This window comes from Nannospalax galili, unplaced genomic scaffold (assembly GCF_000622305.1).
Source record: "Nannospalax galili isolate Female #2095 unplaced genomic scaffold, S.galili_v1.0 scaffold45, whole genome shotgun sequence".
In the NCBI taxonomy this organism is placed as follows: Eukaryota; Metazoa; Chordata; class Mammalia; order Rodentia; family Spalacidae; genus Nannospalax; species Nannospalax galili.
In genome coordinates this window covers 5893414-5909482 of record NW_008355775.1, presented here as the reverse complement: position 1 = coordinate 5909482, position 16069 = coordinate 5893414, and the positions used below count along the sequence as shown (strand labels likewise).

General features: G+C 41.2%; 1 protein-coding gene and 1 pseudogene across 2 annotated transcripts in view; one reads left to right on the top strand and one right to left on the bottom strand.

Moving 5' to 3' along the window:
• The window catches only part of Cmya5 (cardiomyopathy associated 5), a 114042-nt gene that overhangs the window by 16269 nt on the left and 81704 nt on the right, over positions 1 to 16069 (top strand). The gene's annotated exons all lie outside the window — the stretch shown is intronic.
• Positions 1731 to 2946, bottom strand: LOC103750281 (annotated as a pseudogene).

Here is a 16069-nt window from a genome sequence, read left to right as displayed (position 1 = left end):
TATTCAGTTTTCATTAGACATATTCGTGGATATCTATCTAGCTAAGGTGAACCTGAATGTCAGTCAGTCAGTCAGTCAGTCAGTCAGTAGTATATTACTCTGCAAACAGACAGAGCCAAATCATTTTGATACTTTTAGTTATAGTAATTTAAGTAGTAAAATGCAAACCTCATGGTTTCCTTCCAAATCACCCAAAGCTTATGATACAGCATGAGAAACTGTTTGCATCCGTTATTCTAAATCCATCTGTGAACTTCAGGTACCTGAAGCTAAAAAAAGGGATTCTTGTATATTTTGATAAAAATGTTCTCAAATATTTTATAACATTAATATTTATTGCTTTATATGAATACTGTATTGAAAGTCCAAGCATTCAGTTTACACATGAAATTATACAATTATATACCACTTCACAAAGGCAGTGAACACATTACAGTCTACAATCTATAAAATCTACTTTACAGAAATTTAAAAATTCTAAATATCAAAAGGTACAGCAGAAGAAACAAGTATAAATTTGGCAACCAGTAATTCTGAGGGAAGTTGCAGCTTGCATGGCTTTAAATATGTGAATTTGAAAATACTGAGTTTAGAGTAACCTTTCTGCTTTCTGTTGATCTGAAAAATATAACACTGGCTGTGAAGCATATTCAAAAATATTTAATTCACTTCAAAATGCTATACAAATCATGGTGGCTCCTATGCACCCCTAAAGTTTGTCCTTTTAGCTCACGTACATCACTAAAATAATATACCATTGACATTTGCATACTCTAGAATAATTTAGAAAGAAAGGTGTAATATTCACAACGTTCAGAAAAGCAAGCAAAACGTGAAGGAACCTGCTTGGTTCTTCTGAGATGGTCTCGTGTCAGCTTCATAAGCATTCATTCTACAAAACAGTAAGCTAATGTTTAAGCACAATTCCCAAGATAAAGCACATTTTCTCATAAATAATGAAGTCTCTTTTTTTCTCAGGCACTGTAGAAGTATACAAAAGAATTTTAGAGTGCACAGATCTCTTGGAATGTGTTTAACCTGGTATTTCAACAGACTTAAAAGACTTCCAGGGTTTCACAGGGACCAGATTTTATCTGAATTGCTCAGAAGAGAAAGAAAATGTCTTCTGAAAGACATGAACACAATCATTACCAATAGAAAAAGTATCCACTGTATTCATCTCTCATAGAAACAGAAAAATATAACATTTCTCCCCCTTAGAATAATATATATACATGTATATATTTATATGTATATATGACTTAAAGTTCCATTGTACATAGTCAAACAAAATCTGGAAACCACATGAAATCCTGTAATTCACATGTTAAAATGTTGAAACTATGACCAAAATATAAAAATTGCTACAGCTGTCAGAGACAAGACAAAAATCTTTCTTGCCTATGTATAAACCAAATGTGATAATCTTTAAAGAGTTTTCAAGATTATAATTACTTTCCAGTTTAAAAACTTTAATTCTAATTTTTAAAAATCTATACACAAACCACTGATTTGAGCAGACCAGGAAAAACTAAAATAAAACAGCGATAAGCAGGACCCAGAGGGGCTGATATTCACAGTTCTCACATAGACAACTCTTTCAGGATTTATTCTTAAGGTACTGTATTTTATAACCTGCTTCTCTTGTAAAACTAAAGGTCTACTTTATTACTTAATACAGTGTAAAACCAGAACTATATGTAAAATAGTACTTCTAATGTTTCTAAGTCTTAGTCTTGCTGCATTGGTTCATCTGTGGCTTCTGTGGCTTCGTCATTTTCCATGGATGACTCTGGGAGAGTCTCCCCAGTTTTACTGGAATGGACCCTCCTGCCTCTCTGTCTCACTGCAGTCAGAACCACTACTCACAGCGCCTGTACTTTCACTCCTTTCTGAATGCGAATTCTTCTCATCCTGAGATACGTGACTCCTCCATTTGACTAGTCTCCGCCGAAGTTTCTTCGCTCACACTTACAGCATCATCAGATTCTTTTTCTTGATTTTTTTTCTTTCTGGGATCATTTCTCTTGATGTCATAAAAGCCTCTTCTTCCTCTTCCTCCTCTACTTCATCCTCTTCTGCTCAGTGCTGCCCTGGTGCGACTTTCTATGTCCTTAGCCTGAGATGAAGATGGTGCTTTTGTTTCTTCTGCTGTGACTGAAGAACTCTCAGTGCATGGTGTTTGGCTGGCTGTCTCTCTGACTTCACCTTTGTCAAACCTCAATCTTTTTACCTCACATTCCTCAGCTTCCACGGCGTCTTCATTTTTAAAAATAGGGCTCAGTGGGGAAACTTGTACTTCAGATGTTGGAGAGTCACTGTGGCTTTTCTCTTCATCTAGCTGTAGGTTTGGTTCTTTGCTAACTGTTATGCTCTCAGGCAAACCATTTGTTGTCAAGGGGGCTGACAAAGAAACTTTTGGTCGACTAAGTGGCCTGGGTGTTCCAGACCTATTTATATTAGACCTGTCAGTATAGCTTGGTGAGGTTCCAGGAAACATAACACCATCCTTCCATTTAAACTATCGGAACTATTCTTCTCTGAGGAAGGACAAACAGCTAACAACCATCACATTCTTTTCTACGCCTCTGAGAAATTTGTTCCTGCATAGTTTCTTCTTGGATCTGTTAGCAATTCACACAGTCGTTGAATAGTAAAAGGGCTACCATTAAATCAGTGACAATTTTCAGTATCCTTGCCTTCACCAAAGGGAATATATTCAGCATTAGGATTGGGAGGACCTCTTGGTTCAGGAGCCGAAGTTCTGAAATCATCTGTTACCGGCTCCAGTTTGAAAAGGAAATAGCCTTTAAATTGGGACCACCGAATCATTGTTTCTCCAGTCTTGGCTACATGACAAAGAAACTGATCCAGGACAGGACGAACTTCTTTTTCCCTCCTCTTCTCAAAATCTTTCAGCGCCTCCTGCAGCCTCTCGAAGTCCATGGCGCCTCCGAGTCCCTCATAGCCAGCGCCTCCCTCGCCGCGGTCCTGGTGGTCCCGGTCCCGGGGCCCACAGCTCCCGCCACCCCCAAGCCCGCCCCCTCCCTCACACACGCTCCGCCACACGCCCGCAACCGGGGAGGGGGCCCCCGAAGGGAAAACGCCAACGTAGTTTTTAAGAAGAATATTAGCTAAAATTTCTGAGTATGATTTGGTGCATGAGATGTTGTCCAGAACAACATACAAAGTATAATGCTAAGTAAAAATTATCTGTTAGGATAGGGAGCTCAGAGGGTGTGTGTGTCAGACAATGGGAGGTGGGTTTGAGTGAAGGATCACACTCAAGTCTGTTTATAAAACCTTAAAGCAGACTTCACACAGACTACCTACAAGATATGCCTCTTGCTCAGAGGTCTCCAAGTAAACTGTGTTGTCTAAGAATCTGAGCGCTGCTTGAACCTGTCCTACTATGTAGACAAGGTTCACACAAAACCAGGGCAGGTCAGCAAACAGGCCTGAGTGTGTAGTGTTTTCCTGGCCTTTCTTTTCCTTCTCTGGAACACAGAGATTAGAGAAGGGAAAGGCAAGAAAATAACCTTTTCTTGGAAAGAGCTTCATCTTTTGTTCTTGGTTTAATCTCAATCTTCTTGTGGAAATGACTTTCTATTACAAAGAAAAACTAAGAATTCTACCAGAATTCTGTCAGCTCTGGCATGCAGACTGTCATTTGTGGATATTTAGGTTGAGTGAAGAGTGGGAATAGATAGGAGAGAGGGGTGGGGAGGAAGAAGGAAGAGGAGGAAGAGGAAGAGTAGGAATGAGGAGGAGGAAAAGGAGGAGGAGAGAAAGCTTTGCAGAGATGCAGAGATCAGATCTACACTGGCGCACAGAGAGTAGCTCTTTAAATTCCTCTTGGATTGCCTGTTTCCCCTTGCCTATGAGGCCTCAACACTGGACATTTGGGTCCTGTGAGAGGTTTTTGTTCTCATGATGAATGAATGAATGAGTGAATGAATGAATGATAAATGAGTAATATATGGAAGATGAATATATAAAATGCATCAGTTTTGCTTAGTTATACTTTCCAGAGGCAATCATTATGAAAGAGATATTGTTCACCTCAATTATGGCCTTGTTAATAAATTAAAGTGGATCTGTAGCTCTTCGGTGCTTGAACCGCCCTGTTTGAATGCAGCAGTGGAAAGGGAAAGGAAGAGAATAAATACACAGAACATTCATTATTTTCCAAGTGCCAGTACTTTTCAACTTGGGCTGCGTTTAACATCCTGATAAACTCATGGTAAGCTGAAAACATTGCAGGTCAAAGTGCATTTAATTCGCCTAAGCTAGTGAACATCATGGTTTTGCTACACAGTGCACATAGAGTATTTTTGGGTCTCCGGGACCCTCATGATTGTGGCATAACTTATGATGAGGCCTATTGTAACTTCCTGAGCCTGACTAAAGTTTGGCGACCTGTCTCTGGCCGGTCACTTCCTCGTGGTGACTCTGCAGGTTCCGACCTTGGACTGCCTCTCCCTAGTCACAGCTGGCATGGCCGATTCCCAGTGGCTCATAGCCATCGCCCCAGATGACATACACCTTTGTCCTCCCCTTCTCCACACCCCTTTTCTGCCTAAGCTGTATAAGATAATGCCTGATGCAATAAAAGTGAGTTCCTGCCTCGACAAGGCTCCCGACTCGGTGTGGTTTTTGAGTCGCAGACACTCACCATCCTTCTCATCCCCCAAGAGAGGAACCCAGGCTGGTCCTGACCTCTCCCCCTGTGCCGTACCTGTCGGAGAGCGTCCGACAGAGTATCAGTCATTTACTCTCATGATACACACTAGCTGACTGAGCTACTGGCTACTCCCAAGCATCATGAGAGAGCACAGGCCAAGAAAAGATCAAAATTAAAAATATGAAATATGGTTTCTACTGAAGGCATACTGCTTTTACACCATCAAAAAAATTTAAAAGTGTAAGTTGAACCTTTGCCAGTTTGAGGCTGTCTGAGGTATTTTACACATATTGTGAATAGATCTTAGGTTCCCTGTTTATATGATGACCTTCAAGCTCAGGTAAGGGAGGGGATATAATTAGCTTTAACTTTTGCACAGTCTTTGCTTGTTCTGCTATAACAAAATACCTGAGACTAGGTAATTTATTTTTTAAAAATACTTTATTATTTTTGTTTTATGTATATGAGTGTATTGCCTACATGTATGTGAGTGCACCTATGTTATGCAATGCTGCGGAGGTCAGAAGAGGGCTTCGGATTCCCCTGGAACTGGAGTTAAGGACGGTTTGTAGCCACCATGTGGGTGCTAGGAATTGATCCCGGGTCCTCTGCAAGAGCAATCAGTGTTCTTAACCGCTGAGCCATCTTTCCAGTCCCAAGACTAGGTAATTTATGATCAGCAGAATATTGCTCACAGTTCTGGAGTCTGGGAAGTTCATGATCAAAATGTCACAGGTTCAGTGTCTGGTGTGAGATGAACCTCTTGCTGAATCCATACACAGTGGAAGGAGCAGAAAGATTTTCCAATCTCTTTTAAGGTTTCTAACATCCATTTATGGGATCTCCATTCTCATGATCTAATTACCCTGACCTCAGTATTGTCACATTGGTGATTAATTTTCAACACTTGAATTCTGGAGACACATTCAGACACATTCACAGCTGTAAGTGGTGAAGCCAGAACTTTATCAGGACTCAAGCCTTTTGGAAGTGAAGATGCTGTTTCTTCCACCACTCCCTGCTTTCTCTAGCTCATAGTCATCATGGTACATATCAAGGTAAAGAGACAAGGCTTCCCTCTCAAAACGCTATCATATAGAAGAGGCAAGGTGAATACTAACTATAATAATACAATGTGCCTTCAGTAAACACTGGGGTAGAATTGTCAAGGACAATTCTATGCTGCAGCACAGGTTCCGGGAAACCTCAAGTGCATTGTTCATAGTTAAGGCAGAGAGCTCACCAAGAGCCAACTCAGTCACGTGCTGATTTTCTAAAACCAGCTATCAAAGCAGGACTCGGTGTGGGGCAAATGCAAGGCTCTCATTCACAGCACCGATAGAAATGCAAGCAAATCAACTACTCGAGGAAAAATTTGGAAAATCAGGACTATTTCTAAAAAGCCTGAATTAATTTTGCTTTTGACATAAAATTCTATTTCCTAAGGTCTTATTCTAAAAAAAAAATGTGCAGAAAGTTGCATCTATAAGAATGTTTCATAGAGTATTTGCATTTTTGAAACAAGAGCTCACTATGTAGCCCCAGCTAGCCCTGAATTTGTAATCCTCTTTCCATAATCTCTTGAATGCTGGAACTACAGGCATTGCCAAGATGTCTCTCTCAGAGCAATTTTTCTTATAGCAAAAACTTGGAAACATTCTAAATGCTCATAGGGTATTAGGCAAACCAATTGTCTTATGGTATGATAGAATGCTATGTTAACAATTAACTAGAATTATAGAACTGTAGTTCTCCACTCTCTGAGCACTCATAAGGTCACAACAATTTTCACAGCAATACTAGACCTCACATTTTCCACTCTCAGTCCCTATGAGCATATAGAGTATGAAAAACTTACTGATACTTTTTCATGTTCCACAAAGCAATTTATATATGTATATATTTTTAAACCCTACTAATAGGACTGGAGAGATGGCTCAGTGTTAAGAGGACTGGCCGCTCTGGCAGAGGACCCAGGTTCGATTCCCAGTACCACATGGTGGCTAACAGCCATTCATAAGTCCAGTTCTGGGGGATCCAACGCCTCTTCTGACTTCCATGGGCATTACATGACACAGGTGCTCTTATATACATGCAGGCATTGCACTTATACACATAAAATAAATGCCCATAATTATTGTGGACGTTAAGGAAGAAGTGATAGCAAGGGTCTGTATTAGGTTTTTTAAAAAACCCACGATATTTCACTGGATAGAGCACAGATTTTTTTTTAAACTGGCATTTTATGACTTTCTTTCATGAGTGTTTAATAACAATATTATTGGAAATTCAACTTAACTCTTAGAACTGCTTCAGAGATACCTAAGCACTTTAATGTCTTGCAAAACTGATTTGGGGTGTGTGCGTAAAACTTTACAGTAATTTATTTATCCCAACAGAGCCCTTCATAAAAACAAGTTAAACTATTGGACCTGTTGTACTGACTTCCATTTTTTGAGATTTTACAACCTATTAGCAAGTTACTTCCTATGTACCAGCAGTCAATGGGGATTTTTAGTGTTTCTGTTTTCTCTGGAATTTTAGAGAATTTTAGAGACTTTCTTTTAAAAGTTGGTTTTACTGTCCCTTGTGCTTTAAGTAAGCAGTCTCCTGATTTCTTTTTTTCCCTAGTATTGATTTTTCAGACTGATGGCCAGGACTGTGAGCGGTCTTCTAATCTTTCTCATTTGGTAACTTTGTTGAGCTACTTTCATAGGTATGAGGTGACCCTGCAGCCAACCTGACATGGAAGAATTTGACCTGTACATCACAGGCACTTGAAAATGTTAGAAAGAGAGTAAGAATGTAAAATACCTAGAAAATTGTTTGTAAAGTTGAAGAAGAGTGGTACAAAGTTTAGTTGTCAATAGACTTGTTAAGTCATGTTTTTGAGAGAGGCGTCTCTCAGATTCCAATTCCTCTGATAACACTGTGTGCATGTTCACATACATACAGGTACATCCGTGTGTGTGTGTGTGTGTGTGTGTGTGTGTGTGTGTGTGCACGTGTGTTTATGTACTTTTAGAGGCCAGAGACCAGAGGTCAGTCTAAGGTGTCCTTCCTCAGGAACGCTGTCCACTCTGTTAATGAAGACAAGGTCTCTTTCTGGGACCTGGGAGCCTCCAATTGTGATAGGCTGGCTGGCCAGTGAGGCCTAGGGATCTGTCTCTACCTCCCTAGGGCTGGGATTACACACATGTGTTACCATGCCTGGCTTTTCTTGTGGATGCTGGGTATTGAACTCAGGTCCTCTTGCTTGCACAGCAAACACTTTACTGACTGAGCTATCTCCTGTGCAGAGAAGAACATATATTCTTATACTATACTTGCAGAAAACAGAAAATAAATGGTGTTAATGAGTTACCATCTGGAGCTGACTTAGCAGAAAATATCTAAGAAGTTGTCAATAACTGTGACAACATCATTAATTTCCCCGAATGGGTTATCGGCAGCATAACTTTGGGACTAGATACAAATTCAACAAAGGAGCACTTGAAAATTAAAGAGAAGTCTATGGTTATAATCTGTCAGAATTTTCAGTGTAAGCTCTTGCCTTCCACACTCCTGCTTAGAAGGTTCTCCAGGCCGCTTTTGCTTTTCTCCATTGTAGGAGGGTGCCCCGTGTGACCCCAGTGGAGTTTCTGAGGCTTAGCCAAACAAGCCTGGGAGAGCCAACCCACTGCACCCAAGTTTCTCTGTTCCACCAGGTCCAAAGGGTCCACGTTCCTCAGCTCTTCTGCTGTAGTGTATCCAGTGTCTCATCTCAGACATGTGCTGCAGGAGGCCTTGGTGGCTTTTCTTTGTCTTGAAGAATGAGAGGGGCTCAGCCTGGTGGCATACCTTTAATCTCAGCACTCAGGGACCAGGCAGATCTCTGTGAGATCAAAGCCAGCCTGATCCAGGTCAACTGGGGCTACAGGGAGACCCTGTATCAAAAATAAAAACAAGGGCTGGAGAGGTGGCTCTGGGGTCAAGAGCATTTACTGCTCTTGCAGAAGCCCCAGTTTCAATTCCCAGCACCCGAATGGCAGCAAAGGTCATTAACTCCAGTTCCAGGGGATCTGACACCCTTGTCTGGTCTCTGCAGGCATTGCACGATACAGGTGCACTTACATACATGCAGGCAGAACAGTCATATACATAAAATAAAAAAACAAATAAATTAAAACAACAACACCCCCACCAATAACAACCCCCCCCAACTGAAACAAACAAATAGAATGACAGGAAAAGAAAACTGTTGTAGTATACTATTCAAGGTACACGAACAAATCCTGATGCCATCCATATTACTTGGGCTTCTCTACAGGAACAGAACTGATTGAATGAATATTACAGAAGGGATTTATTAGATTGGCTTACATGATACAGGCTGCGCAATCCATCTGTTTGTATGCTGGAGAGGCTGAGAACCTTGTAGCTGTTCAATCCACGAGGCTGGATGCTTCAGCAGTTCTAGTCCGCTGCCGCAGGCCTGGAGTATCCTGGAGAACCACTGGTCTTAGTTGAGGTTTGAAGCAAGGAAAGCTACAGCAGCAGCAGCAGCAGCAACAACAGGAAAAGGCCTTCAGGCAAAGGCAGCTTTGCTTTTTCCTCAGACCTGGGTATATCTTGGCTTCTGCCACAAGGCACTGGTCACTCTGGGGGAGGGTCTTCTTCCTTCAGTTAATCAGGAAATAAAGTCTTTTAGATAATCCCAGATTCAATCAAGTTGACAACCAAGATTAACCCATGCTGAACTGGTTTTATTTTTAAGTGTATTATTATTATTTTCAAGGCCACTATGTGGGAATACTTTATTTGTTGCAAATTTAGCAAGAAGAATTTCTGGAGGGCCATCAAGGGAAGCTCACCAGGTTACTCCTGCTTTTTGGAGCAATTATCCCTTTTACCCCAGTTGGAATTGTAGGTTAAAAAGTGTGGAGCAGCCAGGGAGAAGGCTATCCTGGCTCAGTGATTTATTTAAAAATCTCCCAACCTGGCACATTCTGCTCAGATAAAGTGCTCTGTCTCTTAGTAACCAGCACTGGGCATTTACAGGAATTTCACAGCAGGAGCTGAGGGTAGTTTCTGCTCTGAACTAATACTCAGCAGTTGTTGAAGAATCACAGGGCTAAACAGTTAAGCCTGTGTTTAACTCCTTTGCTAGGCATCCCAGAACATGAATGCTCATATTTTCCATTGTTTTGTTTGCATTCTCACCCAACAGTAGTCCTTTTCTTTTTCTTAAGTCTATACCAGTGTTTCTCAGCTAGCATATGTCAGGAGACATTTCTGACATGACTGGGCTTGGAAGTCCTACTGGCATCTACTAGACAGAGGCCAGGGATGATACTAAAAATCTTGAGCACACAGGACAGCTCCCTACAACAAAGAGTTATCTAGCCCCAACACCAATAGTGCCACCACTGGGAAGCCTCCAGTTCCCAAGTTCATGAATAATTTAGGGGTCCACATTACTTAACTGTGAACCAGCCCTGGTGCTGGTTTTTTCTTTTGTGGTTATTGCTCATTTCTCCATACTGGACTTTGCACATGCTAAGCTAGTGCTCTACCATCCAGCTATATTCCCAACCTTTTTTTCATTTTATTATGAGTTGAGTCTCACTAAGTTGCCCAGGCTGGCCTCAAATTAGCAATCCTCTGATCGTGGCCTCCAAAGTAACTGGGTGTGGACTACCAAACCCTGCTCTGCAGCTGACATACTTTCTTCTTTCAGTTTTTAATAATAATGGAAGATTTGATGGATGAGGATTTTCTTTTTTGTTTGGTAGTGCTGGAGATCAAATCCAGGCTTTTGCTCTTGTTAAAGAATTATCACTGGATTATCTCTCCTGCCTTTTTCTTTTTGAGATAGGGCCTCCATGTGCTTGCTACGTAGCTCAGGCTGGTCTCAAACTTGAACTCCTAATCCCACTGTACTGGGATTTTCCTTTATACCAGCAGATTCAGCTGTTTCCTTGTAGTGATGTCATTGAGTCATGGCACACAGCTCATGGCCAGACTTTGAACAGATACTCCCTGAATATTTATAAATTGATTACCAATGCTAAAATTCACTCTTTTAAACTTTGGACAGGTAAGTGATCCATACAGTCTCAGAGTTCTGTATAGGTCACTACTACTATGAAGTAGACATGTGCTACTTGAACTAAATGGAGTCCCATGCTTGAACTGAAGGCCCACACTTGTAATTTCAGCATTCAGGAGTCTGAGGTAGGAGCATTATGAGTTAGAGGCTAGCCTGTGCTACACAGTGAGTCTTCATCCCAACAACAACAAAACAAAACAGAGGATAATTTATGTATGTGGCCTACATGCCCATGGTTGGGGAAGAAAAAAGCTAGTCACTATTTTGAAGCTTCCTACTTTGAAATGGGTCACTTCTTCATCTGCCCCTGTATTTTCTGAACCAATTAGCCTTCATATTTCATGGTCTTAGGGAGCTATAATTATTTAAAAATTCTGTTGAACAGCTGGGGAGAAGTCTGTCTTCAGTAATAGAGCAAAGATGTGGTGGTGCTAATTAAAGGAGACATCTATGTTTGGCGTGTGGATTGAATCCAGAGCTTTGTGCATACTAAGCACACATTTGACCCCTGAACTACAATACCAGCTCCATAGATTATGTTTTTTATTTATTTACTTATTTTTAACTTTATGTGTATGAGTGTTTTACTGGCATGCATATGTGTACTGTGTGCATGCAATACCTGCAGAAGCCAGAGGAGGGCATCAGATCTCCTGGAACTGGAGTTACTGACAATTGTTAGCTGTCATGTGGGTGCCGGGAACCAAATGTGGGTCCTCTGCAAGGGCAACCAGTGCTCTTAACCACTGAGCCATCTCTCCACAATGAGGTTTTTAAAATTTACTCATATAATTTAATAGTGTGTACATATGTGTATGTAAAAAAGTGTTTTTGTGTGGGTGCACATGCACATGTGTGACTGTGGAGGCCAGAGGACAATATTTGTGTGTTCCTCAGTAGCTCTTCACCTTAATTTTTGAGACAGAGTCTCTCCTTGAACCTGGAACTCACTCATTTTTCTAGGCTGGCTGGCCAGCAAACTGGAGGCATCCTCCCGTCTCTGCTTCACCAGTACTGGGATTACAGGTGCATGTTGCCATGCCTGGTTTTGGGGGATCAAACTTGGGTCCTCATATTTGCACAGCAAGCACTTTACTAACTGATCCATCTCTCTAGTACCCCAAAAGTGTTTTCTATGGCAAGTCACATATGTTTTAGTCACTTAATGGTCACTTCGGCTGTTAAAGTCTTGGGAAGGGGCTAGGTGTGATGGCACACACCTTTAATTCCAGCACTTGGGAGACAGAAGCAGGCTGATCTCTATGAGATGAGGCCAATCTGGTCTACATATCCAGTTTTTATTTTAAAGGCTTGGGGAAGTCATGGTGATAGGGATTTTCCCATCCATTGGTAAGCATCTGTGTAATGCTAGCATTTTGCCACTGAGTTACAACTTCTAAGACGATTATAGATTTTTTAAAAGGTGCCCCAAAGCACACCAGGTGCATTTTATAACTTCACATCTTCCTCCTTTAGCACATGTTCCTTTTACCTGAATTGCCCCCAACTGCCTGCAACCTGGTCCTGTTGGAAGACTCATTTTCATTTTGCAAAACCTTCCATCAGCTTTTCTACTCTGTGGTTATATATCCCTTACCCTTCTTACTCTTCTCACACCAATATTCACATAGCTTGCCCAGTTGATCCTGAAGGTAAAAAGAATCACCTCCTCTGTACCATATTTAATGCCCTTTGCACATTGTTTTGGTTGAAGATGGTATCATACTGCACTGCAATGATCTGTTTGCAGTCATATCTCCATGTTAGTGTCCAAGTTCCCTCAAGGAAGGAATTGTGCTAGTCTTCTGTTTCTGTTCCCATGACTTTTGAGCATTGGAGGGACTTATTAGAATTTAAAAGCAGAACTTCTAAATTTATTTTGCCAGGCTCAGTTTTTATGTTTGCCTTTTTAATTTAAGAAATGATATTTATTAACTGAGTTATTAATAGTGCAGGACAGAGACTGAGGTGGTGGCTTAGTGTGCTGGTTAGCTTTAGTGTCAACTTGACATATCTGAGTTGAGGGAGCCTCAATTGGGGAATTGCCTCCAAAGGACTGGCCTGTGGCCATGTCTGTGGGGCAGCTTCTTGATTGTTGAGTGATGTGGGAGGGCCCAGCCCACTGTGGGTGGTGCCACCCCTGGGCAGGTGGGCCTGTGTTGCATAAGAAAGCAGGCTGAGCAGGGGTCAGGAGAGCAAGCCAGTAAGCAGAGTTCCTCCATGGCCTGTGCTCCAGCTCCTGCCTCCAGGTTCCTGCCCTGAGTTCCTACCTTGGGCTCCCTGATGAACTGTGACCTGAGAGATGTAAAATAAAATAAACCCTCTCTTCCTCAAGTTGGTATTGGCCAGAGTATTTTGTCACAGCAATGGAGAAACAAACTAGGACACTTAGGCATTAGATTACTTTTTTTATAAGCATGTCTTCATTGACTTGTGCAATTAAAATTACATGTGTGTACATATGTATAAAAAAGTGTTTTCTATGCTAAGGAATGCAGATGTTCTGTGTTTGGATAAGGTGTTTAATGATGACTGAGACTTGTATCAGTTGGAGTTTGTGTTAGCTAAGTAACACTAGTTGCTCTAATTAATCCACCAAATCTCAGTGACTTGGTGTAATAAGAGCTTCTCTTTAGCTCACTTCAAAGTATAAAGTAGTTATTCCTGACTGGGAACTCTGTTGCAAGCAATGACTTAGGGATGGAGACATCTTACCTTGTGTGGTTCTGCCATCTTAAGCATGTGATAATTTAGGTTGCTATGCTTCCAGAGGAAATGTACAAGGGTCACATGGAGGCATTTAAAGGAGGTCACAGAATGAACCAGGATTGGCCAACCAGTTGGGAACCAGGGAAGTACTGGATGGGGTCTGGAGTGCAGAAAAGACTGGTGCATTTTCATCCTTTGAATCATTCTGTTTAAGATTCAAATTCCTGCTTGGAGTAGGGCAAAGGGAGCAGAGGGCCTCAGCCATCCTAGTCCGAGCAGCTGCCTATTTCCAAGCTACTGGAAGAAGGCAGGGCTGATGGTCCAGCAGCGTACTTCTCATTCAGAGTAAAACCCGAACTCTTGGGCCCAGGTGGTTTGGCACCCATGCGATGGCCCAACCTCTTTTCCTTGTGCGTTCTCTTTACTCTGCTCCAACTCACTCCTGTTTTCGTCCTTTATCGCCTTTGGTAATCCTAGTCCTATCTAAGCTCCTTGGTTGTCCTTGTTCTGTTCTTCATGTTTAATAGCTCAAGTCTTTTATGACTCTTCTCAAACAGCTCTTTGAGAGGTCTTCCTTGATCCCTCTCACAGCTGTTATGCCTCTCTATTTACCACATTTGATTTTTCTCCTTAGAGCTTATCTTCTTGTTTCAAAATTTTTATTTTTGTTGTCTCTCATCCATTCACCATATTTGATTTTCTTCTTAGCACTTATCTTTTTTTAAAAAAAAATTATTTATGTGTATGAGTGTGTTGCAAGAACATCAGTGCACCCATATCGTGCAATACCCATGAAAGTCAGAAGAGGATAATTGGATACTCTGGAACTGGAGTTATGGATGGTTCTTAGCAGCCATGTGGTGCTGGAAACTGAACCTGGGTCCTCTGCAAGAGCAGCCAGTGCTCTTAACTGCTGAGCCATCTCTACAGTTTCATGCTTATCCTAAATTCCACTAGGATTTAAGCAACATGAAATCTCAGACTTTGTTTTTTGCTGTATCCTCATGGCCTAGAACTGAGTTTGTAATGTGGTAGTTATTAAAATTTGTTGAAGAAAAAGAATGGTGAATTTATGGATAAAAGGAAATTATGTATATAAAAGTATTTTGAAAGCCATTAGCAATACACAATTATAATTTATTATTGTCACTGAAACCAAATACCTTATGAATGTCAGAGCATCAGGGCCAGAGAGGGTCACAAAGGCAGCTGTAGAGCTCACATGGCCTGGGGATAAAATTCTATAAAGCATTTCCTTCAAGAATACAAAATTTGGGGGCAGGAGAGATGGGGGCTGGAGAGATGGTTCAGTGGTTAAGAGCACTGGGTGCTCTTGCAGAGGACCAAGGTTTGATTCCTAGCACCCACACAGCAGCTAACAACCATCCGTAATTCCAGTTCCAGGGGAATTTGACTTTCTCTCTTGACCCCCTCAGGCATTTCACAATACTGGTGCACTTACACACATGCAGGCAATACACTCATAAAAAGAATTCCAATTTGATCTTTTGAATAATTCAATTTAAGTTGTCAAGCCTCTTCTGCCCAATTTAATGTATATTTTTTTTGCAGTATATACAATATAATCACTGACCATGGGTCATGCACTTTTGCTTCTCAAGCATCATGGCAGCCATCACAGTTCTGCTGTTTCAAAACTTGTGCAAGGTATGGCTGTGTGAGTGTCTGGGGAAGCCTACAGGTGATCAGGGCATTGCTGACATCTGAGCAGATTTCTCTTGGTCTGACTGATCAACATATCAGTTTGTGGCAGACACTCACAAGCATGTAGATCATCTATCACATTTGTTCTTGCTATTCAGATTGCCTTTAGGTCCTACCAGCTGCTGTGAAGGTGGCCAGTCATTTGTACTGGGACTTGGTGAGTAGAATTACTACACCGCACTTCCTTTTTCTTCTCTAAGTTCTCAAATGATTGATAGGTAAATCAAAGGAATGGTAGATGAAGATAAAAATGACCAACTTTATTACTAACAAAGATGATAGAGAATAATGGCATAGATACATAGGATAATAATGTGCTTTCTAAAACCAAATCTCAGAGATAAACAGATGTATATATGCAGTGTGAGAGAGCTGCAGGCCTGTTCTCATCAGAGCACAAGGAAAAGTCCACTGGGAAAAGTGAGAAAAGGAAGGCAGGCCAGGCCAGTCATGCTAACACATGTCTCTCAATACAAGGGGAAACATTTTGGAATGGTTAGTGTCCCAACTAATTATTTTAAGTAAATAGCTATCATGTATTTTAAGATACTTTATGGATAAAATGCTCCTTTAAAAACATTAAAAAGATGTGAATCTACATCACACATTTTATTCCTATACTTTTGTACAAATGAAACAGGAAACTGGGTATTCTCAAGTTCAGCTGGGAGAATGCTGTTGTGTCTAGTGATGTTCTGGTACAGATGAAGGCTTAGGCAAACATCCAGCTTGCTTTGTTGGAGAGCTGCTGCTAGCAGCAGCATCCAAATACACCCTACATTTCAGAAGATGGAAAGATGACAAAATTAAACTTACATTTCTGTGACAAATCTGTAGCTCAGGTGAAATTGGTTAATTTT